The sequence below is a fragment of the Mesoplodon densirostris genome, chromosome 1, assembly GCF_025265405.1.
Source record: "Mesoplodon densirostris isolate mMesDen1 chromosome 1, mMesDen1 primary haplotype, whole genome shotgun sequence".
Classification (NCBI taxonomy): domain Eukaryota; kingdom Metazoa; phylum Chordata; class Mammalia; order Artiodactyla; family Ziphiidae; genus Mesoplodon; species Mesoplodon densirostris.
In genome coordinates, this window is record NC_082661.1 from 136,794,865 (window position 1) to 136,818,712 (window position 23,848).

Consider the following 23,848-nt stretch of genomic DNA (forward strand, 5'->3'; position numbering starts at 1 on the left):
TAAATACATCAGTTACTTGAAAGTTTTATATTAACTATATTATTCTTTAAAATGCACTGAAAATTAAGTGGAAAACATCATCAAAGCTAAAAGCAAGGGGAGATTCATTTAAATAACTGAGTATTAATGGGTTTATTATTGTGTTTCATGTTGAATAATATAATTAGAATATTTTACTATAGATTCTGCTTTGTAGAACTTGAGACATTCTTTCATTCATTTTAAACAACTTTGATAATATTTTTAACTGCCTGCTATTTTTAAGTTATATATATTAATTATACTAGTAATCATATAAAATGTATTAATTATAAGTTAGTATATAATATAAATTAATTTTCTTTTCAATTTGAGAGCTATGGTCATTATCAATACTACTATATAAATGTATTAAGTAATAGTTTTTAAATTTTTATAAAGTTTATCATTATCATCCTTACATGGGTCTCTTTGGGTAGTGATTGTCACTAAAGCATTTTAAAAAAGAAATAAATTTCACAGATTTAAAAAAAAATCAAATTTATAAAATTACTAAGCCTAGTTTTGGATATAAGAACTTTGGGTTTTTACCGATGGTAGACAGACTTCTAGGGTGGCCCTTTCATGATCCTACCTCCTGATGTTTATACCCTTCACTTGAGTGTGGTGGGATTTATGACCTGCTTCTAATCAATGGAACATGACAGAGATGATAGGAGATATGATGTCACTTCATAATTTTGTTACATTATAATGAAAGACCACATTCTTAGCAGACAGACTGCTAAGAAACTCTCTCCCTATTTGGCTTTGAATAAGTAAGCAGTTGGTTTGGGAAGTCCATTTAGCAAGGATCGGAGGGCAGCTTCTAGGAGCTGAGATAGACCTCCAGCTGGCACTTAGCAAGAAGCTGGCACCTCAGTCCTAAAGATGTAAGGAAATGAGTTCTGCCAACAACCTGAATGTGCTTAGAAGTGGATTCTTCCCGATTTGAGCCTCCAGATGAGAATACATCCCAGCTGAAACCTTTGTTGTAGCCTTGTGAAGCCTTCCCCAGAAGACCTCAATAAGTAGAGCTCAATTTCTGACACACAGAAACTGTGAAATAATAAATGTGCATTGTTTTTAACATTAAGATTCTGATAATTTGTTAAGAAGCAAATAGTTAACTAATACAGATTTTGGTACCCTGAAGTAGAATGCTGCTGTAATAAATACCTAAGCATGTAGAAGTAGCTTTGGAAGAAGGCAGTGGGTAGAGGCTGGAGAACTTCTGAGGAGCATGACAGAGAAATCCTATACTGTTTTGAATAGGCTATTACCATTCAATAGGATGCTAACAGTGAGAGCTTAAAAGCATGTGATGTTATTGGAAACTAGAGGAAGAAGAATCCTTGTTATGTAGTGACAGAAACTTTAGCAAAATTATCTCATGAGATATATGGAAAGCAGAATTTTAAGTGATGAACTTGAATATACAGTAAGTCTCCAACATACGAACCTTCAAGCTGTGAACTTTCAAAGATGCAAAAATGCATTCACACATCCAGTCATATAAAGTAGTTCACGTGTCTGGTGTCCATTGTCACATACACACATCCTCTACAAGTGGTTGTACTTTTGTGTACTTTTACTATACAGTACTGTATGGAGTATAGTAGTATAGTGTCTTTATTTCAAGCCCAGGATGAACAGAAGCAACTGTAAAAGCAGCAGTGATGTAGCTGGTACATTTAAGAAGCGCCAAGCAATAATGATGGAAACAAAAGTGAAAATAATTGAGAGAGTGGAGCAAGGCGAAAAGATGGTAGACATCTCTCATTCTTATAACATGAATCATTCAACCATTGGCATGATTCTAAAGAACACAGACAAGATCATGGAACACGTGAAGTCTGCTGTGCCGACAATAATATCAAAGAAGCATGGAAAAGTGATGGAGGAGATGGAGAAACTTCTCAGTGTGTGGATACAAGACCAGCATCAGTGTCGACTCCCACTCAGCTTAATGCTGATTCAAGAGAAAGCTAAAAGCCTGTATGAAGACTTGAAGAAGAAACACAGCGAAGAATCAGAGGGTGCATCTTTTAATGCCAGCCATGGCTGGTTTCATGGGTTCAAGGCTAGAGCCAACATTCACAACATAAAAGTAACTGGCGAGGCAGAGAGTGCAGATATGGTAACTGCCCGGGAATTTCCTAAAACACTTTGAGAAATTACTGATGAAGGCACGTATTTTCCCGAGCAGGTTTTTAATGTGGATGAGACAGGATGCCAGACTGAAGTTACATCAGTGAGGAGGAAAAGCTGATGCCAGGCTATAAAGCAGCAAAAGACAGGCTAACTCTATTGTTCGGTGGCAATGCTTCTGGCGATATGAAGCTGAAGCCTCTCTTAGTTTATCATTCAGAGAAACCAACAGCCCTTAAAAACATAGCTAAGGGCTCTCTTCCTTTTGTGTGGAAGGGTAACCCCAAAGCCTGGGTTACACAGGCTATTTTCCAGGACTGGTTTTTCAAGTACTTTATCCCAGAGGTAGAGAAATAGTTCTTGGAGAAGGGTATCGCATTCAACATTCTTTTGCTGTACGACAGTGCTCTGGGCCACCTCCCATTCATGGGCAAGTTTCATCCCAACGTCAAAGTAGTGCATCTGCCACCAAATACTACGTCACTCATCCAACCTATGGACCAGGAAGTTATAGCGACTTTCAAGGAATATTATTTATGTCACACTTTTCATCAGGCAGAAAAGGCAAGTGATGAATCAGGAACAACCTTGTGACAATTTAGGAAGGATTATAACATCTACAAGGCCATAAAAAAACATTGACTTTGCTTGGTGTGAGGTTACAGCCATCACCATTTATGGGGTTTCAAAGAACCTGTGCCCGTAGTTTGTTTATGAAATTTGTGGATCTGAGAAGGCGGATGAGGAGTCCAAAGAGGTCTTCAGTAACTTAGTGACCCTCAGCGAGAAGCTGGAGCTAGATCTGCAAGAGGACGACTTCACTGAATTCCTTGCTGTGCAACATGAGGAGCTTACTAATGAAGACCTGATGGAAGTGGAGGCCCAGAGAAAGGATGAAGGGAGACAAGAGGAAGAAGAAGTAACTGAAGAACTGAAGAGATTCATGATGCAGGAAATGGCAAGGGGATTTTCTTTATTTGAGGAGGCACTGTTAGTTTTTGAGGCACAGGACCAGAACGTAGAACAGTACACAAAGTTGCAGCAGCTGTTCATAATGCAATCCAGTGTTCCCATGTCATCTATGACAAGAAAAAAAGAGCTACTACGCAGACATCACTGGATCATTTTTTCAAGGGGGTAGATAGAACTGAATCCAGCAAGGAACCAGAACCTGTGCCATAAACATCAGGCGTGAGTGAAATTGCAGCTTGCCCTCCATCTCCTATCGATGACCATCCTTCAGCTCTACCATCTCCCATTTCCTCTTCCTCCTCCAGTGAGTAACTCTTCTTGCCTGTTCACATGATGTCATCCCCTGTATGCCAGCTGTTGTACTGTACTACTGTACTTTTCAGGGTACTGTACTGTAAGATTAATTTTTTTGCTGTTTTTTATGTATTATTTGTGTGAAAAGTATTATAAACCTATGACAACACAGTACTATATAGCCGATTGCATTAGTTGGGTACCTAGGCTAACTTTGTTGGACTTACAAACAAACTGGACTTACGAATGCACTCTTGGAATGAAAATCATTTGCATGTAGGGGACTTACTGTATAGTTAAAGAGATTTCCAAGAAAAGTACTGAATGCCTACTGGCTTCTTCTTACTGATTACTGTAAAATGCTAAAGGAAAGAGATGAATTGAGGAAAGAACTGTTAAATAAAAAGGAAACAGGACCTCATAATTTTGAAAATTCTCAACATTCCCAGGTAGCAAGGATGCTAAAACTGAGAACTGGCTTTCAATCAATGTTTAAAAAGTGTGAACTAGAGAAAAAAACAAGGATTGACTCTACAACATTTTCCTAAAACTTCAAAAAGATCAAAAGATCAGAGTATTCAGCCATGCAAAGTGTTCTCTGAAAATATTAAAGACTCTTAATCTTATGCCTCACATACTTGCTAAATAAACCATAGAAGCTCTAGGAAGCTTAATGGGGTTGTACCTCAGCCATCTCAGCAGGATCCCCTGGTAGTGAAGGGCTTATTTTGAAAAGATCTATATGTGCAGTTGATAGAGTGAACCCCTGTAAAATCCACTAAAGCCCTACAAAGTTTTCTGAGAAATTTGTTTCTTCAACAACACCGCTGACTTGGACTAAAAGCAGAGGAAAGTTCAAAAGAAAGAAGGTTGTCAAAGTCTCAAAAGTCTACTGACAGGAAGCAGGCTGATAAAATAGGTGCTACCTCTCATGAAAAAGGAAGAGTGACTTGGAGAAGAAAATCAAGGACGCAGAGACAGCTGAGAGGCATGGACAATTCTTCCTAGGTATTGAAACCTAATCAAGGAAAGAGCCAACATTTGCCCAGCTATATTTCAAAACTGCTATAGACCACGGACTACTTTGTGACTCCCATTTATGGATGAATGTTTCTAGCTATTATCTTATGCCTGTCCCACCACTGTATGTTGCATGTATGGGGGAGGGGAGGTAACCAGTCTCTTCAGTTTTACAGATCGATGTAATTTTACAGGAACTACACCTAAGTAACCTCATCCAAATATAGACTTAATTGAACAGACACTGTAATCAATTTATTATTGGGACTTGGGACATGCTATGGTGAATGTATTTCTCATTTGAGAGGAACAAGAATCACTGGGAGCTTTAGTGTAGACTGTGGAAGAGACTCCAGAGTGGTCCTCCATAATTCCTGCCTGCTGGTGTTTACACCCTTTTATAACAAGACCCCATCAAGCACTCGCATGTGGTTAGGTCCTCTAACTTCTAATGAATAAAATATGGCAAAGTTGGTGAAATAGCACTCCTGTGATTATGTTACATTATATAAGAACCCATATTTCTAGCTGATTGGCTCTGGAGATTCTTTACCTAACCGCCCTGGAAGAAGTAAACAGCCATATTGCAAAACCCACCTGGCCAAGATCTAAGGGAAGTTTTCTGCCAATAGCCAACAAGAAATTGGAGCCCTAAGTTCTATAGATGCAAGGAAATGAATTCTACCAACACTTTAATTGAACCTGGAAGTGGACTTCTTCTTAATTTTCACAAAAGAATGAATTCTAGCAGATACCTTGATTGCAGCCATGTGAGATTCTTAGCAAAATACCTAGATAAACCTTGTCACTCCTGACCCACAGAAACTGTGATATAATAAAATGTGTTGTTCTAAGCCACCCAGTTTGGGCAATTTGTTACACAGCAATAGAAAACCAACACAGGACCAAGAAAGAGTATGATGAAAATCAAGTCCTACTATTTACTAAACTTCGACTTTCTTAGTAAAGAAAGTTAGGATATTAACAACATATATCTCATAAGTTTTTGGTTTGAGGGATAAGGCATTTTAAATGTGTAGCATAACTTATATAGCTTTTTAGTTTTATAAAAAAGTAGTCCTAAGTTAATAATATTAGAATTATTGTTAAGCACTACAAGTATATAACTGCTAAGTGCTGGATAGGATCAAGGTTGAATCTTCTGATACAGGATTATTTTAATTAAAAAAACAGACTTTCTAAAAAGATTGGAGGCCATCACTACATGACACCTATTGGCTCCCCCTGCCGTCCCAGCAGCTGTTCCCAGTTCTAGTTCCTTGATCGCTATGTACGATGTGGATGTTCTGCACTCAATGGACCTAAAGGGAATTTTAAAGACTGATTTTTTGGTAAAACTTTTATTTGAGATTTTATGTTATCCATAATAGCATGTACTCATTGAATTTTCTTATTCTGTACAAGAATGTGAACAGATTCATATGCTGTCATTAGAAGTATTAATGGTGTTTCTCTCTGATTTTGTTTACCTTTAAAAAGTTTTATTTAAAAAAAAAGATTACATACCTTAGGAGATGACACATAACTGAAAGTATGCAACGCTGTATCATGTGGCGGACATAATACAGTTCTAGAGAGTTGACCCAGAAATCTCCAGGGAATTGATTTTTATGGAATTTGGCCTCAGTATTGAATATATTACTGACATATGCTATGTGTTATTTCATGCCTGTAATTATATGTAATTTGCTACACACACACACATACATACAAAATAGACTTTCTGTTCCATTTTTATCTAAGGCATAAACATTCTAAATGAAGGCCAGTCACCTGAAGCAAAATGCCAGCTTCCCTACTGTTTTAAAAAAATGGCATATAAAATAGAATAGTGAATGTTTACTTAGCAAAAGCCAAGATCTGACTTCAGCTCCTCTGATACAAAATCTAGAATACGGATTCCCTGGTAGCACAGTGGTTGAGAGTCCGCCTGCCGATGCAGGGGACACGGGTTCGTGCCCCGGTCCGGGAAGATCCCACATGCCGCGGAGCAGCTGGGCCCATGAGCCATGGCTGCTGGGCCTGCGCATCCGGATCCTGTGCTCCGCAACGGGAGAGACCACAACAGTGAGAGGCCCGCGAACCGCAAAAAAAAAAAAAAAAAGAAAAAAATCTAGAATAGAGTTGACCATAGAATGATAGTTGACAAAGGTCCTTGATTCTTCAGCCCCAGATTTTTTTAATACTCAAAAATTCATAAGCAAGATTAAAGTTTTCAGCATATTCTTTAAAGAAAATTATGGATAAATTATAGAGTGACAGAAAAAATGTTGAGAGGAGGTTACTGAATTAGAGACAGGAATTTGTATTAATATTTCCATTACTGTGTATAATACAGGTGCTGTGTGAATGCTAATGACGATGGCAATGCTTGAATATTTAGACTTAAAAGTTATTGCAGACATTGTGTAAAAGCATAAAAGCTGAAAGAAGCAATTTAAAAATATCTGTGAGTGGCTCACTCTTATGTGCCTTACTGTGCATAAGAAACTGGAATGCTAAGGACTGGGCTTTCCATACTTCCAAAATATTCAGATCTTGCATAAAACATAGCTTCTGCCAAGCAGTGCATGTGGACCAGATTTTGCAGATAGATATGGATAGTTTGGGTCATGCCTCTGTAGCTGTTTTTTAAGAAGTACAGAAGCAAAGCCATAACTGAGTGATAAGTTTTTTAGCCAGCTTTGTGGATATCACAGTTGGGTCGATCAATCTGGTTGCAGGGGCTGTAAAAAACTAGTGTGGTCTTGGAGCCAGTACTCTTGGCATGGCTTCCTGATTTCTCAGCTTTGAAATCCTGGAATTCACCACTGTTCCCTTGAAAGACTGTTTGCTTTGCTGTTCTGAGAGAAATAGAGTCTACTCATGAAGCTCTTGCAATAATTGTAAACCTCCCTAGTTCTCTGAATTAAATAATTTTCTGCTTAAATTAGAATGGATTCTTGTTGTCAGAAACTAATAGAAAACATTCAGAACTTAAAAAAATATATATCTAAGATTTCTATTTTTTCATTACTAAAATACTGTGTTAATATATGTAAAGATATATTTGAAAGCATAAAGATCATATACTCTATTTAAGTAACATAAGTAAAAAAATTATGTCACCACAATATTTACCATTTTAATAGCTATCATCATACACAGAATATGAATACTTAATAATTAATGCAATCCTTCCATCATTGCTGGGCATTTGGTAATGGTTAATTTTTGGTGAAAAATAACCACACAAGATAACCGGTGACATAAATCAGGACTATATTTTCTGATTACTCAATAATTCATATTTATATTAATTTCTGAATGAATATTTTGAATATTTAATTAATACTTTCACTGATATTCAAGAACAATTTATACTCCTAGAACATCTTTGATAGTATTGAAAAAATTTGTCTTCTATGGATGATGTAAAGTTATAGCCAAATATATTTTACTTTGTTTTGGTTAGTATTCTTAAATAATTAGTAAGACTGGTCAATTTAAATATAATAAACGGCCAACATTGTCACCTTTTGTGTTTTTCACATACTTGACGTTGAACAAATGATCGCTTTAGTATTTAAACAAAAAATTTAGGAAGAAAACAATTCTTCTAAGTGGTAAATACAATATATTCATACCTTAAAACCATTAGTGCAAAGACTGAAAAAGTTGGCTATACATAAAAAAAAATTACATAGAAGAATGTATTCTAGGCAAAAAACAACATAACATGCCAAATGTTAGGTACACACTTTTGGGATACGGTGTATCACATGGTACTGATCCTCCTGTTAGCAACTGCCAGGGCATTCTCTAGTCACACTGTGGTCTCAAGTTAATTTCTATATGTAAGCTCCATTTAGCTTTCCTTATTCAATGCGTAGTAACTGGGGTCATGTGTACCGTGACCTTAGATACGATATTGACCAGTGTTTAGATACTCAAATCTACTGAACCTCATTTGTGTGAGCAGAGTGTTGGAACTTATCTTCTGGCTCTGGGTTTTTTTGCGCTCCCAGCCTCTTAAAAGCAACACTACCCAATCTTGGCTCTGAGAGATAAGGGAGATTCATATGTGAACATAAAAATTAAATCTATACTGCCCAAATGAGACAATGAAGGAAAAGCCCAATGTTCAGTTCTGTCCCATTTGTCCTTCATTTTTTTTTATCAGACAAACAAACACATTAAAATCAGAAAAATGATTTAAAGTGTCTCCTACTACAAAGACCTTCAAGATGGTCGAGGAGTAACACATGGAGATCACCTACCTCGCGACAAATACACCAGAAATACATCTACATGTGGAAAAACTCCTACGGAACACCTACTGAATGCTGGCAGAAGACCTCAGACTTACCAAAAGGGTCTTCATGCTCTGGGTGGGTGTCAGGGCTGTGCCTCCGATGTGCGAGAGCTGAGTTCAGGATATTGGTCCACCAGAGACCTCCTGGCTCCACATAATATCAAACAGCAAAAGCTCTCCCAGACATCTCCATCTCAATGCTAAGACCCAGCTCCACTCAAGGAACAGCAAGCTACAGTGCTGCACACCCTATGCCAAACAATGAGCAAGAGAGGAACACAACCCCGTCCATTAGCAGAGAGGCTGCCTAAAATCAAAATAAGGTCACAGACACATCAAATCACACCACCGGATGTGGTCCTGCCCACCAGAAAGACAAGATCCAGGCTCATCCATTAGAACAAAGGCAATGGTCCTTTCCACCAGGAAGCCTACACAACCCACTGAAACAACCTTACCCACTGGGGGCAGACACCAAAAACAACGGGAACTGCAAACCTGCAGCATGCAAAAAGGAGACAGCAAATGCAGTAACTTAAGCAAAATGAGAAAACAGAGAAACACACAGAAGATGAAGGAGCAAGGTAAAAGCCCAGCAGACCAAACAAATGAGGAGGAAACAGGTGGTCTACCTGAAAAAGATTTCAGAATAATGATAGTAAAGATGATGCAAAAATTGGAAACAGAATGGAGAAAATACAGGAAACTTTTAACAAGGACCTAGAAGAACTAAAGAGCAAACAAACAGTGATGAACAACAAAATAAATGAAATTTAAAATTCTCTAGAAGGAATCAATAGCAGAAAAACTGAGGCAGAAGAACGGATAAGTGACCTGGAAGATAAAATAGTGGAAATAACTACCGCAGAGCAGAATAAAGAAAAAATAATGAAAAGAATTGAGGACAGTCTTAGAGACCTCTGGGACAACATTAAACAAACCAACTTTAGAATTATATGGGTCCCAGAAGAAGAGAAAAAGAAAGACACTGAGAAAATATTTGAAGAGATTATAGTTGAAAAATTCCGTCATGTGGGAAAGGAAATAGTCATTCAAGTCCAGGAAACACAGACAGTCCTACAGAGGGTAAATCCAAGGAGAAACACACCAAGACACATATTAATCAAACTATCAAAAATTAAATACAAAGAAAAAATATTAAAAGAAGCAAGGGAAATACAACAAATAACATACAAGGCAATCCCCATAAGGTTAACAGCTGATCTTTCAGCAGAAACTCTGCAAGCCAGAAGGGAGTGGCAGGACATATTTAAAGTGATGAAAGGGAAAAACCTACAACCAAGATTACTCTACCCAACAAGGATCTCATTCAGATTTGATAGAGAAATTAAAACCTTTATAGACAAGCAAAAGCTAAGAGAATTCAGCACCACCAAACCAGCTTTACCAAAAATGCTAAAGGAACTTCTCTCGGCAGGAAACATAATAGAAGGGAAAGACCTACAATAACAAACACAAAACAATTAAGAAAACGGTAATAGGAACATATGTATCAATTCCTACCTTAAATGTAAATGGATTAAATGCTCCAACCAAAAATATAGACTGGCTGAATGGATACAAAAACAAGACCTGTATATATGCTGTCTACAGGAGACCCACTTCAGACAAAGGGACACATACAGACTGAAAATGAGGAGATGAAAAAAGATACTCCATGCAAATGGAAATCAAAAGAAAGCTGGAGTAGCAATTCTCATATCAGACAAAATAAGACTTTAAAATAAAGACTATTACAAGAGACAAAGAAGAACACTACATAATGACCAAGGGATCAATCCAAGAAGAAGATATTACAATTGTAAATATTTATGCACCCAATATAGGAGCACCTCAATACATAAGGCAAATGTTAACAGCCATAAAAGGGGAAATTGACAGTAATACAATCATAGTAGGAGACTTTAACACCCCACTGTCACCATGGAAAGATCATCCAAACTAGAAATAAATAAGGAAACAAAAGCTTTAAATGATATATTAAACAATATGGACTTAATTGATATTTATGGGACATTCCATCCAAAAACAATAGAATACATGTTCTTCTCAAGGGCTCATGGAACATTCTCCAGTATAGATGATATACTGGGTCAATAATCAAGCCTTGGTAAATTTAAGAAAATTGAAATCGTATCAAATATCTTTTCTGAACACAATGCTATTAGACTAGATATCAATTACAGGAAAAAATCTGTAAATAATAGAAATACATGGAGGCTAAATAATATGCTACTAAATAACCAAGACATCACTTGTGAAATCAAAGAGGAAATCAAAAAATACCTAGAAACAAATGACAATGAAAACATGAAGACTTAAAACATCTGGCATACAGCAAAGGCAGTTCTAAGAGGGAAATTTATAGCAATCCTACCTCAAGACCAAGAAACATCACAAATAAACAACCTAATTACACCTAAAGCAAATAGAGAGAGAATAACAAAAACACCCCAAAGTTAGCAGAAGGAAAGAAATCATGAAGATCACAGCAGAAATAAATGAAAAAGAAATGAAGGAAACAAGAGCAAAGATCAATAAAACTAAAAGCTGTTTCTCTGAGAAGATAAAAAAAATTGATAAACCATGAACCAGGCTCCTCAAGAAAAAAGGGAGAAGACTCAAATCAATAGACTTAAAAATGAAAAAGAAGTAACAATGGACACTGCAGAAATACAAAGGATCGTGACAGATTACTATAAGCAACTATATGTCAATAAAATGGACAATATGGACGAAATGGACAAATTCATAGAAAAGCACAACCTTCCGAGATGGAACCAGGAAGAAATAGGAAATATAAACAGACAAATCACAAGCACTGAAATTGAGACTGTGATTAAAAATCTTCCAACAAACAAAAGTCCAGGAGCAGATGGCTTCACAGGCAAATTCTATCAAACATTTAGAGAAGAGCTAACACCTATCCTTCTCAAATTCGTCCAAAATATTGAAGACAGGGGAACCCTCCCACTCTCATTCTACAAGTCCACCATCACACTGAAACCAAAAACAGAAAAAGATGTCACAAAGAAAGAAAACTACAGGCCAATATCACTGATGAACATAGATGCAAAAATCCTCAACAAATTACTAGCAAACAGAATCAACAGCACATTAAAATGATTTACACCATGATCAAATGGAGTTTATCCCAGGAATGCAAGGATTCTTCAATATACACAAATCAATGAATGTGATACACCATATTAACAAACTGAAGGAGAAAAACCATATGATCATCTCAATAGATGCTGAAAAAGCTTGCAAGAAAATTCAATGCCCATTTATGATAAGCACCCTCCAGAAGGTAGGCACAGAGGGAACTTACCTCACAATAATAAAGGCCATATATGACAAAGCCACAACCAACATTATTCTCAGTCGTGAAAAATTGAAACCATTTCCTCTAAGATCAGGAACAAGACAAGGCTGTACACTCTCACCACTATTATTCAACATAGGTTTGGAAGTTTTAGCCACAGCTATCAGAGAAGAAAAAGAAATAAAAGGAATCCAAATCGGAAAAGAAGAAGTAAAGCTGTCACTCACTGTTTGCAGATGGCATGATACTATACATAGAGAATCCTAAAGATGCTACCAGAAAACTACTAGAGGTGATCAATGAGTTTGGTAAAGGAGCAGGATACAAAATTAATGCACAGAAATCTCTGGCATTCCTATACACTAATGATGAAAAATCTGAAACAGAAATTAAGGAATCACTACCACTTACCATTGCAACAAAAAGAATAAAATACCTAGGTATAAACCTACCTAAGGAGACAAAAGACCTGTATGCAGAAAACTTTAAGACCCTGATGAAAGAAATTAAAGAGGATACAAACAGATGGAGAGATATACCATGTTCTTGGATTGGAAGAATGAACACTGTGAAAATGACTATACTATGCAAAGCAATCTACAGAGCCAATGCAATCCCTGTCAAACTACCAATGGCATTTTTCACAGAACTAGAACAAAAAATTTCACAATTTTTATGGAAACACAAAAAATTCCGAATAGCCAAAGCAATCTTGAGAAAGAAAAACAGAGCTGGAGGAATCAGGCTCCTGGACTTCAGACTATACTACAAAGCTACAGAAATCAAGACAGTATGCTACTGGCACAAAAACAGAAATATAGATCAATGGAACAGGATAGAAAGCCCAGAGATAAACCTACGCCCATATGGTCACCTTATTTTATTTTTTTTTTTTATTTTTTTTTTTTTAATTTATTTTTTTTTTTTTTGCGGTATGCGGGCCTCTCACTGTTGTGGCCTCCCCCGTTGCGGAGCACAGGCTCCGGACGCGCAGGCTCCGGACGCGCAGGCTCAGCGGCCATGGCTCACGGGCCCAGCCGCTCCGCGGCATATGGGATCCTCCCAGACCGGGGCACGAACCCGTATCCCCTGCATCGGCAGGCGGACTCTCAACCACTTGCGCCACCAGGGAGGCCCGGTCACCTTATTTTTGATAAAGGAGGCAAGAATATACAATGGAGAAAAGACAGCTTCTTCAATTAATGGTGCTGGGAAAACTGGACAGCTACATGTAAAAGAATGAAATTAGAACACTCCCTAACACCATACACAAAAATAAGCTCAAAATGGATTAAAGACCTAAATGTAAGGCCAGAAACTATCAAACTCTTAGAGGAAAACATAGGCAAAACACTCTATGACATAAATCACAGCAAGATCCTTTCTGACCCACTTCCTAGAGAAATGGAAATAAAAACAAAAATAAACGAATGGGATCTAATGAAACTTAAAAGCTTTTGCACAGCAAAGGAAAACATAAACAAGATGAAAAGACAGCTCTCAGAATGGGAGAAAATATTTGCAAATGAAGCAAGTGACAAAGGGTTAATCTCCCAAATTTACAAGCAGCTCATGCAGCTCAATATGAAAAAACAAACAACCTAATCCAAAAATTAGAAGAGCTAAATAGACATTTCTCCAAAGAAGATATACAGACTGCCAACAAACACATGAAAGGATGCTCAACATCACTAATCATTAGAGAAATACAAATCAGAAGTGTAATGAGGTATCACCTCACATCAGTCAGAATGGCCATCATCAGAAAATCTACAAACAATAAATGCTGGAGAGGGTTTAGAGAAAAGGGAACCTTCTTGCACTGTTGGTGGGAATGCAAATTGATACAGCCACTATGGAGAACAGTATTGAAGTTTCTTAAAAAGGTAACAATAGACCTACTATACAACCCAGCAATCCCACTACTGGGCTATATATATACCCTGAGAAAACCATAATTCAAAGCAAGTCATGTACCACAATGTTTATTGCAGCTCTATTTACAATAGCCAGGACATGGAAGCAACCTAAGTGTCCATCGACAGATGAATGGATAAAGAAGATGTGGCTCATATATACAATGGAATATTACTCAGGCATAAAAAGAAACAAAATTGAGTTATTTGTAGTGAGGTGGATGGACTTAGAGTCTATCATACAGAGTGAAGTAAGTCAGAAAGAGAAAAACAAATACCGTATGCTAACATATATATATATATATATATATATATATATATATATATAGAATCTAGAAAAAAAATAAAAATAAAAATGGTTCTGAAGAACCTAGGGACAGGACAGGAATAAAGATTCGAATGTAGAGAATGGACTTGAGGACACCCGGATGGGGAAGTGTAGGCTGGGATGAAGTAAGAGAATGGCATGGACATATATACACTACAAAATGTAAAATAGATAGCTAGTGGGAAGCAGCCACATAGCATAGGGAGATCAGTTCGGTGCTTTGTGACCACCTAGAAGGGTGGGATAGGGTGGATGTGAGGGAGACGCAAAAGGGAGGAGATATGGTGATATATGTATATGTATAGCTGATTCACTTTGTTATAAAGTAGAAACTAACACACCATTGTAAAGCAATTATACTCCAATAAAGATGTTAAAAAAATTTTTTTAATTGGCCATACCTTTCCTGATAAACAGGAAAGTGAAAAGAAAGACATTTCAATTTTTAACAAGAAAAATATATATATATATATAGTGTCTCCTTATAGCGACAGAATTGATGCTCACAAATGTAAACATTTTTCCTACACAAATATGAAAAGTTTTTACTTAAATGAACAAATTTTAGTTAGATATAAAATATGCAATTTTACTTAGAAACACACCTTTTTAAAGTAAAATATAATGCTAAAACACAATAAATACATTTATACAAATTTCTTTTGATTGGCAGAAATTAATGAATTAGTGTAGGAAATGGTAAACAGAGAAATAAGGTGAAATTCAAGTTATTAGAGACAATATACAGATACCGATATTAATTCTAATTATTTTAATGTAAGTTATTTAAATTCCTAAAGACTTCACTCCTACTAGATTACCATATAAGGATAAATATTAGAGACCAAAATGAAGCTCATTATACTGCAAAATGTTCAAGTCCTACTTCATTAGTTTTATTTATCACTTTGTGTATGGGTCCATAAAAATTCATGACCAGGCATCATTTATTTTCACAATATTTCTTTAGTAACGAATTCTTTTCTTCATTATACAGTCAAAGCCAAGAGTTTTAACTTCATTTTAAAAAAGTAAATTTGCGGGGAATAAAATAAGTGGGAAGATTTGGATAATGGCTATATCATTCATGGTAATGTATTTCTAATTTATGAGAACTTTGAATGTGTCATTTTAATTGCTATGCCACCAATTAAGCCAATTTAATTAACAGTAGTGATGACTCTACTTTGAATATTAATTCCTTAGGCTACTTTTTAAATAAAAAGATAAAATTTATTTTTTGTTCATTTATTCACTTGAAAATAATTTTTTTAGTTTTAAAAATAATTTTCTACCCTTTTTTTCTTTAATGACTTTTAAACATAAATGATGCAAATGTACATTTGCATTACTGCAATCTTTAATAACATTACATCAGCTTATGTTTGTGTACATGTGTGTGTATGTGCCTCTCTATTTCAGATATTTAAAGAATTCTTTTTAGAAAAAATATTGATCTCCCTCCTCCTTCAGATTAAGTTTTTGCATTTGAAAAATATTAAAATATAAAATTTATGTGAAAATATGTAAATTATGGTCATATTCCAGACATCTTAATCATATTTGCTAAATGTTTTTAATTCCTAATACTGAACAGCAATTAAAGAAATCTATCAAGTGTACTTGAATTTCACTTATAGACTAAATTTATTTTCTGATAAATTAACATTAAATAATAACAATTTACCAAAGGAAAAATGTGATTATTAATCATTTTTAAAACTATGAAATAATAATCTGAAGTCAAGACTTAGTGTTCACTTTATTAATTTAAGTCTCTATGAATTTGTTTAATACTGAATATCCCCATAATTTATTAACTGGCCAGAGGAGATAGTATCTTTGAACATAAAAGTTAATTTATCATTTTAAATGGTAGTAGATCAATTTTTATCCCCTAAAGTTTTGTTAATTAAAGATAGCATTAAATACTTAGGTTGCATATGAGAACTAACAATATTCACACAGAAATGCAGAACTGAAAGGAAAAACACCAGATGCATTACACTGAACCACATGAAGTTGCTAACATTACCATTTTAACCTACAAGAATGGTGAGCACATATAATGTAACTTATTATAATCATCAAAATATGAAGTAGAATACTAAATTTCAAGTACTGGTAAGAGTTAGTTTACCAGAGGAACAGCAAAAGTTGTTCTTTTCCTTTTCTTCCAAAATAAAGGAGAAAGATGTTGAGTATCAAGAGTCTTTAACGTGTCTCGTGTATGAGTAGACAAAATATCAGAGTGCATACTGAGAACTTTATTTGGCCTCTCTTTCGGACCTTATCCTAACAGCATCTCCAATCAGAAGTCATCTCCTATTTAGCCAACAGTTTCTTATATTTTATAAGTCTACAGGCCAATAATGTCATAATATTTACAGTATTAAGTAAAATGTAATGGCCAAAGATTTGTCTCTGACATTTAAAAAACCCTGTGATAAAGTTATATTTGCACCTCTGATTTTCTTAGAAAACCCTGTGATAAAGTTATATTTGCACTTCTGATTTTCTTAGATACTTGCCAAATGGTTTTCCTAAAGCTATGTCATCAGATAATAATAATGTGTTCCCATTAAAAAAACACATTGATGCTGTCCTTTTCAGTTTTATTCAGAATAATGTTGAGTTAAGCACATACAAGGCTTAGGTTTATTCTCTAATTACTTGTACAGTTTTTACTCTATTTTACATAATTATTTTAGCTTGATAATAACTGCCTTCTGAAAATCTGACATGATGGAAATTACCATCTATTTAGAGCAGATGATGAGAATTAATTTAGTAATTATTCATTGGCTGACATATTCCACAGAGACAAAATCTTCCCGCTTCTAATGTGGAAAGAGTATTATAACCAAGTTCCCTCAAATTCATGTTTTAGTGCAGTTGCTCAAATGGTAAGGTGAGGTCCTTGTCAATATCTAAGTAAGGGTATTGAAGGTAAGGAACTTTATACTTTATGGCAAAGCAAGATAGAACAATGGCAAAATGTTTCTGGACTCATTAAAATAAAATAATAAAGACTCACATTATATGGAGACTCTAAATGATATATGTCTTCAATTCATCACAATGCCTAGCATTATATTTTACACTTGATCCTTAGCTTACTATCTATATGAGGGTTATACTGGAGATGTTAGTGGTAATAGGGAAATAGCAAAGGACAACATTTAACTCAAATTTCCTCTTCCTCTAACCTCACACAGCTATATAAACCAATTCATAAATTTCCTTTATCTTTATTTTGCTTGTGACATTATTAGAACTAAAATAGTTCAGGTTGCTTTGATTCAAAGATAACCCTACATTAGGCTTAATCAAGCTTTTAAGATTGTAACAAACAATTTAAAACTGGCTTGAATATATGTTTTTACAATTTTTGAGTTGATTTTTCAAAATCATGATTTCAAATGTTGCCTTTACTAATTTATTTCTATGGAAGACTTAGGTCTCCTATGACATTCTTTGTGAAGTTTTAATTTACTCTTTCCTTGGCTCAAAAATATGTTAGATGTTAGTTTCACAGTCTCTTTAAATTAAAGGGCCTGTTTCTTGTTCTCTTGAGTAGCTGTATCAGCTTTCTGACTTTCTGCATTCGGCAGGTTGTGATTATGTGATGGTGACTTTCAAACATATTTGCATAAACAATTCTAATTTTGTTGCTAAAATATGACTGAATGGTAAGAATTATAACATAAAGATCAAAGATACTGTGGTGTTAAGAAATTTAAAATGAATCTCATGGAAAACAAAAGTTAGAATAGTAAATTAGAAAATGCCTGACCCAAAGTCACTAAGAAGAAGAAATAATTACTTAGATTTATCTTAAAATTGCATTATTATATACAAAAATTAACTGGTCCATAATTGGATTTTTCTAACCTTAATTTGGAAGAAAGAATGTAGCAGCAGACAAAACATACAAAAATCACTGTCCTCTTCACAGTGCTTATATATTTTAAAGAAGGTTAAAATATGAAGGTTAAATTAGAAGGTAAAATAAGAAGGTTAATGTCTTCTTTAAAGAAGACATTAACAAAATACATGAGTAATATACATAGCATGTTATGTGATGGAAATGCTGCAAAGGAGCATAAATTAGAGAAGGGAAGAAATTTGTAGGAAGGAAGCCATTCCAATTTTAAACATGGTGGTCAGTAAAGGCCTCATTGATGAGGTGACAGTGAAGGAAATATGAAGGAGGCAAGGGATGGGGTAAAAATACTCAAAGAGGAAACTGCAAGTACAAATGCCCTGAAGTAAGAAAATAGCCTTGATGGAAAATACTACAAATTATGGGCATTAGTCTAACCTTCCTAATGGAATAGGTGATAAAGGAAAGGAAGGAATCAGGTATGACATCTGGGTTTTGGTCCTAAGTGGGCAGATAACTGAACTGTGTTATTTATTGGAAATGAGGAAAGGTGAAGTGTGTACAGTTTTCAGAGGGCAAACCATTCTCCTGAAAGTTAATTTTAAGGTGATTTTAGTCACTTCACTTGATCCTCATCCCTAATGGCAGTCTTTTCCAGTCCTAAAAATTAGTGTCTCTGTATGAATAAATATATAAATATATATAGCATAGTATGTAATAATACACCTGTATATGATATATTTGGACTTGCTGATATGTTGTAATTTTGTGATTTTCATTCTCCGGAAAAATCAAAAATAAAACAGTAAAATTAACATAGTAAACTTAGCATTACTATTATGGAGAAGAAGAAATATAATTGAAATTATAATAACTCACTCAATTTCCCTAATACTGAATTCTGAATATTAAATGATGGTTTATCTGTGTAGAGTTATAGAATATATCATGATCACTTCTAAGTTCTTTAACAAGAATGTTATTTCAAAATGCACAAAGGAATTGAAACAATAACCAAAAACAAAGCAAAACATATATGTAACAAAGCCCAACAGCCTTAAATCAGAGGAAATCCTCGTATCTTTGAAACAATCTATGAAGTGAGTGATTATCATGACAAAAGTAAACTTAACTTATATTGTGTCCCTCCCCTGCCTAAAATAACATTCCACTGTCAATAAAATAAATTGCAACCTCCATAGCATGGCCTACAGGGTGCTTCAGGATTGGTTCCTAAGTATCTATCCAAAATTATTGATACATCTAGCCTTTTTCACATTGCTAATTTCCTATCCATTCTCCCCTTCTTCATTTATAATGGAACATAAATTTTTCTTATGGTATCCATGTGCCAAGCCTAAAAACTTTAGCTGGGTTGTCCTGGATCATTTGCTATAGGTGGCCATGTGAGTAATCCTCACCAGTAAGACACAAGAAGAGCCTACTGTCTTGGGCATCTACAGAGGATACTATTCAGATGGAAAGGCATACGCCTTTGCCCTTGTACTTTCCCCTTTTTCCTTCCTAGAATACAAACACAATGACTGTGGTGACAAGTCAGTGAAGAAAATACTTGATTCACTGATTGACTTTCACAGATGTATATTGAGTAACCAAAATCCTTGCTAGGTGAGAAAATAAACTCCTTACTGGTCTGGACTACTCTAGACCATTTAATCCAATCTAACAAAATTTTGACAGGTACTACAATGTTTTTAAATTTTTTTAACAACTTTTAGTATATTTGTTACACTAAAATGTTATCTGTATGTTCTCTTCCTTCTACCACGAACATTTCTCCAAATAGTACCTCTACTCTTCTCACAGTTACTCCTCTTCTTTTAGTACACTGCTTAAATGTCCCTCCTTCAGAGGAGCATTATGCAAAAAGTACTTTTTTTTTTTTTTACCTTTTTACCTTATGTAGTCTTCATTTGCTTATTCACTATAGCATTTCTTCAAAACACTTAGTGAAACAAAATACTTTAAATTTTTCTGCTTACTTATTGTGTGTGCATTTCTTGCATTAGAATGTGGCAGACAGAGAACATGTCTTGTTATTTTTGCATCCTTATTGCCCAGTATAGTTTGTATTACATAGTAGGTGCTTAATAAATGATTTTATAATAAATAAATAGATGGAAGTCATTTTGAAGCTAAAAAAAGATTTTTGACCTAATAATAGAGTTCAATGTTTCCTAGCTTAATAAAAATTATTAGGTAGATATTCATGGTTCATGATGAGGAAAAGCTGGTAAAACCAGAATCATCCAGTCTCACTTTCCATTGTAATAGTGTTGAAAGCAGAACAAGAGAGGCAAAGAGCATGGCAACTATTCATATTGGTTAACATTCTGCTAGATACCTGAATAAGTTTTCACTAATCATAATTCAGGGAGAACCATAAAGCAAACTAGTTGAACCATTTGGGAGAATTAGAAAGTAGGAACCACCTTTAGTATATAGCTTTAAAAACAAAAACAAAAACAAAGCCATGCTAGCTTGAAGGAAAAAAACAACCTTTTTATTGCATGAGAGCTTTCTAGCTCATGGATAGTTATGTTTCATAACTAAACTAACCAATAAAGTCCCCATTTCTGGTCTTATTGTAGCAACACTTTACAACTGAGTATAGAAGTGATCAATGGATAGAACCTTACCTTCATGATATGATTCTGGTGTTTCAGAGGAGATAATCCTAGAAGTGGTGTGCAAGTGAATATTGTGTAGAAGGGAAAAAAATGGCTTGCATAATATTGTCAAACCAAAATTTCTCTTCTTAAATCAGTTGGCTAGGCAGCAGGTAGCAGGAATCAAATGTAACTCAGAAGATCTGTCCTGAATAAAACACAAAAGAAGAAAACTAGAGCAGAAGTTTTGTGTACTATGTGTTATTGTGTACTGTACACAATAACAAGCACATTAGCTCTACACCTGAAATTATACTTCTACCAACAGCCATGTGGACAGTAGGGGCCAACAGAAATAAATCTATATATAGTTTTTTTGTTAAATTGGATTTCCTTGATATTAAAAGCCCTCTCATGTTACAAGGAAACATATACAGAAGAAACACCATGAATAATTAAAAAGAGTTAACAACAGAAAGGACAAACATTATAGAAAAATATGATTTGAAAACATATTCAGTTAACTTTAGAAAACTGTAGGAATCATTGGATTATAATTTCATTAAAATTTGGAAAATCATATATATATATTATAAAATAAGTGATCAAACAGGAAATGTAAAGTGATCGAAGATTAAAAAAGGGCAGATTAGGGAAGCATAAATATATTGCTTAAAGTACACTATCCTTCTGTACATATTACACCCATCACTGAAGATGTTTTTTGCCCATGGTCTCCTTGACCTAATCTAAGCAGTTCAGCTCCTGAGGGTACCCGTTGTGGTGGGCCATAACCCTGGTGTCAGTTTATACAGGGAACCTGCTAGAAATTAGCATTTTTCTCCCAGGACCTTTTTGTTTCTTTTATCTTCCTAGTGGTTCAATTATTTTTTAAATCATGCTAATTTTTAAATGTATTATCTTTATGAATTCAAATAAAATTATATCAAATTATATTTTACCTTTATTAAAACCATTTTTAGAATTGTAAGCAAGAAGTGCAGTGGTATTGGAAGGTTAATGTTTTTTTCTCATAAAGTTTATTCCTGTAAATAGCATAAGTTATATGTCAAAATAATAAATGATCTATAATTATAAATAGAAAAAGGCACTAGAGACTTGAAAACCTCTGCCACTAATCTGCTCTATAACTTGTAAAATCCACTAATATTTCTGGTTGTTAGTTATCCTAGTTATAAAATAATGACATAAACTATATTATCTCAGTGTTCCATGCCATTGGTATGATTTCAAATAAATTTGCCTCCCACTGATTACTTTCAGTACCTGAAGATTATTTTTCCTGTTTGAGCTTCTTTGAATATGTTCGATTACTACAAAATCAGTAGATATAGATTTTTAGTAAAGAAGGCTCAGAGAACTGCTGGTGATTAAGTATCATAAATACTCCACCTTCTAGTAAATATTTTTAAATATTAAAAATATTTAAATATTTTAAAATATAGAAATTTAAGCACGTAATAATCACTATTCACTAAGCTTTAAATTGCAAAGTTAAGTGCAGTCATTATCTTTTCTCCAGTACTAGTGGAAACCCACATCTGGATTTTAAATACTCTTTTCTCTAAAAGCCCAAAGCTATAGTTTATTACAATAATACTGCACCTGTAAAAAATGCATATGAATTATAAAAGCATATCATTCATAACTCTTTATCACTCAAGTTATTCACTGGCAGCTTGATCTTATGTAATAGAGAATGATATTGAAATGAATATAAACTTTGGAGTAAAAAACACACAGTGTTCTAAAAACAGGTATTAATAACTGCTTAATCAATCCAGTGTACTATGTGGTGGGCATATAAAAGCAAACCAATGTCCCTAACTTCAAGTTCATTTTATAGTTGGTTAGAGACACAAGCAAACCAACTCTGGTTTCTTTTCTCTATTTTTTGGTTATAGGTTTTGTGTTTTTAGAGTTCCAAACGTGTGATAATAACTCTGCTCTATTTGTTAATAAGATTTTTTAAAATAAAATTTACAGAGGCATTCAAAGATGTCAATATTAATGCAAATGATAGTAGCTGCTACTCATTTAATATTTATGACAGCACATAAAGCTGAGTTTTTTTCAAACATTGTATTATTTCATTCTTACAGCAACTGTATGACTTCTGTAATAACAGGTGGGAAAAAAGAGGATAAGAAAAAATATTCAATTTGTCCAAGGATACAGTAAAAGTAAGTTGCAGTGAGAATTTGAATTCTGATCTTTTCTGCCTGCAAGGTTGTTGACCTTAGACTATACCACCTGTCCCTATAGTCTTTATGTTTAATTAACAGAAAATTATGTGTAATACATAATCTTAGTATAATTCTTCTGCATGTTATCCATTCCTTCCTTGCATCTTGAAACATATATGAAATGCAGAGTAGGGGTAGAAATATTAATTGTCAGTATACTGTGAAAGAAATTGTATTAAGGTTGTTTAAGTTCCACAACTAAATATTTATAAATATTTTATGATTAACTTGATAAAATAACCCATTGATTCAGGTTATATACTCATTCATTATAGAATTTAATAATGAGTTAAAAGGGACATGCTTTCTGTGCTTAACATAAACTTGCATTTGGAGTTTATATTAGGAAAGCAGAAACAAAATATTTAGAAAATTCAGATATTAGCCAATTACCAGATATTCTTAAAGAAATAGAATGCTTTGAGAATTCTGAGAAAAAATAAACTCTGCTCTCGGTTTTCTAAGTAATCTCAATTTCAACAATAATTGACTTTCTGACAACAGATTTATAAATAACCAGTAGAAAAATATGAAATATGTATAAATAGGAGTACAAGCTTATAAAAATAGGAGTCTACTACAGAAAGAGCAAAAGGTTTCTAATAATGTTGAGAAAAATATATATAACTTTAACTCCATTCAGAGTTAGACTTAAAAAATGAGGACTAAATAAATGTTTACTTTATATAACTGAAATTTTTAAAT